Genomic DNA, 2,957 nt, shown 5'->3' with positions numbered 1-2,957 from the left:
GGATACAGGTTGATTCATAAAATAAAGAACATCACCTGTAAGCAATGAAATCCTTAAAAATAAAAATCTGTATGAGACCAAATGGTCCAAATTTGCCCTAAAGCAAAAGTGAGCGGTGAAGACAGAATGGACACTAGATACTGGTAATGGTGCAGACAGAGCACAACGAATGAGAATGACACATGGTGAAAAATGTAACCAGTATCAGTGAATAATTTGTGTTCAATGGGAAACTCATTTGCATTGGAAATTTTCCCCTTCAGACTCCAACTGAAATTCCCTGACAGAACCGCCCCTGTGGGTTTCCAAGCCTGCAACTCTTTACATCAACAGAAAACCCCATCTTTTCCCCCAGAAAATTTGACCTTAAACACAATAAGATATTGTTTTGGCAAAGTTTCTACAGCAAGACAATAAGCCAGGAGAATACATTTTCCTTACCCATTCTTCCACTTCCCATCAGCAAAGGCACAATTAACTAGGAAGTTTCCAGATCATAAGAACTATCTTTGAGTTTAGAAAATAGCTCTGTTTATGGTAGCTAGGCCATGAGGCTTGGAGCTCTGTGATCGAACAAGGATATGTTTCAGAAAAAAGTTGTCACGGCTCACCTTTCGGTGGCTGGGGGGATTGGAAAAAAACACAGCACACACACACCCTCCCACCTTTTAACCTTTATAAATTGGTGTCTATTTTCCATCAACCTTATTTCCGCTTTCTAGAAGCCAATGGGAGAACAGCTTAAGACCACTCAGTGGTTTTGTTCCTACCCACTCAGTGACCAGAGTAGAGGGGGCTGCAGACCCATCTTCCTTGGCCACTTCAGTAGTAGTCTGCCCTTCCTTTTCCATCTCTGGGTGTTTGCAGAAGTGGATATCAGGTGACCCAAATGTGCAGAACTTCCCGGGTCAGCATCCACCACAGCAGACACACCGAGTGAGCTCCTTTGTTGCTACACAGGACGGCAATGTCCACATAGCGCAGAGGAGAATCTGTGTTAAACATAATGAGAAGCTGGGGGTCAGCCCTGGGGTCAGTAACCACCAGAAGGCGTGGCTCCCGGAAGGCTGCCTGGATCTGGTTAGTGAAGGTTCCTAGAGTGAAGTGCCCAGCAATTGGAGTAGCTCCAGTGGCAGCATCAAACTTTAACAGCCCCTCTCACACACACACCCCCACTGGCCATATTCCTGGAGTATGTCACACTGACACCAGCAGGGTTTTCAGTGGCAACCGTGGTGGGAGCTGCCTTCAGAAGGTGCTTCCAGGTCCTCATCAGGTTTATGAGGGAGAAGCCATTACTTTTCCTTTTGTAGATGCACTGCTCCACCTGGAAGTCAAGGTTGGCACCACCCAAAAGGGTTCCTGCTGCGAGGAATTTGAGGACACCCTCTTCTTCAGATTTGCGGGGGCACCAAGAGCTCTGGAGATTGTGGTAATTTCTCCTGTAAGTTGCGATGGGAAACAGGAATATTCTCCTGTAGCATGGAAAGGAATCTCCTTCTTAATATGATTGAATGATTGTATTGTATGTGTTCATTATTGGCCAATAAAATTAATTTAAAAAAAAATGACTTAAACCCACTCAATACAATACACGTTCTCATGGAGATTCATTCTGAAATCTCAGAGCAAAAAACAAAAACTCACGGCCATCGAGTTTACTCTGATTCAGAGAAACCCTAAAGGACAGAGTTTCCAACTCTTTAAAATCCTTATGGGAGAAAACAGCCTCATCTTTCACCTGTGGAACGACTGGGAGGTTTGCACTGCTAACCTTGCAGTTAGCAACTTGATGTGTAGCCTTCTATGCCACCAGGGCTACTTTACCACTTTTAACCATTCCCCCAAATTTCTACCATCCTTACTGGGAACTGTGTCTTCCTCTCCTCTTTCCTCTTGCCCTCCCTTGGTAGCCGGTAATAAACTTTCATCTCTATATATTTGCCTATCCTAGACAATTCATCTATGTGGGATCACACAATATCTGTTCTTCTGTGACCAACATTTTACTAAGTATAATGTCTCCAGGTTTATCCACATGTAACATTCTACTGTATGTATATTCCATGTAGGCTGTTTCTACTCTTGGCCTATTGTAAATAGGCTGCAATGAACATTAGTGTCTAAGTATCTATTCTTGATCCTCTTTTGACTTCTGTCAGGTATATACCCAGGAGTGGAATGGCTGGATCTGAATGATATGAAACAGAATGTAACATCAGGATCAGAGGAAGGCTGATAAACAACCTGTGATATGCAGATGACACAACCTTATTTTCTGAAAGTGAGGAGGACTTGAAGCACTTGCTGATGAAGATCAAGGACTGCAGCCTTCAGCATGGATTACAACTCAATGTAACGGAAAACAAAATCTTCATGACTGGGCCAACAGAAACATCATGATAAATGGAGAAAAAATCAAAGTTGTCCATAATTGAATTTTGCTTGGATTCATGTTCATGGAAACAGCAGTCAAGAAACCAAATGTTTTATTGCGTTGGTCAAATGTGCTACACAAGACCATTTTAAAATGTTAAAAATTAAAGCAAAAATGTCACTTTAAGGACTCACGTGCACCTAATATTTTCAATCACTTCATAAGCATGTGAAAGTTGGACAGTGAATAAATAAGACCACAGAAGAATTGATGTCTTTAAATTATGGTGTTGGCAAAGAATATTGAAAGTACGTTGGACTGCCAGAAGAACAAACAAATCTATCTTGGAAGAAGTGTATCCAGAATGCCTTTTGGAAATATTCTGTCTCACGTGCTTTGGACATGTTATCAGAAGAGATCGGTCCCTGGAAAACGACCATCACCCTTTGTAAAATGGAAGCTCATTGTGAAAAAGAACTTCCAGGAGATAGATTGACACACAGCGGGCTCTAACTTAAGAGCAATTGTGAGGATTTGTTCTGTGGTGCAAAGGGTTGCTATGAGTCGGAAGTGACTCCAT

The 2,957-nt window shown here is 42.2% G+C and overlaps 1 pseudogene; it reads right to left on the bottom strand.

The window, feature by feature from the left end:
- Positions 1–876: 876 nt before the first annotated feature.
- Positions 877–2,957, bottom strand: part of LOC105978759 — a 6,780-nt pseudogene continuing 4,699 nt past the window's right edge.

Source organism: Echinops telfairi, unplaced genomic scaffold (genome assembly GCF_000313985.2).
Source record: "Echinops telfairi isolate 266 unplaced genomic scaffold, ASM31398v2 ScPeMD7_7420;HRSCAF=8458, whole genome shotgun sequence".
Lineage (NCBI taxonomy): Eukaryota > Metazoa > Chordata > Mammalia > Afrosoricida > Tenrecidae > Echinops > Echinops telfairi.
The sequence above is the reverse complement of the archived record's forward strand: the minus strand, read 5'-3'. Positions and strand labels throughout refer to the sequence as shown.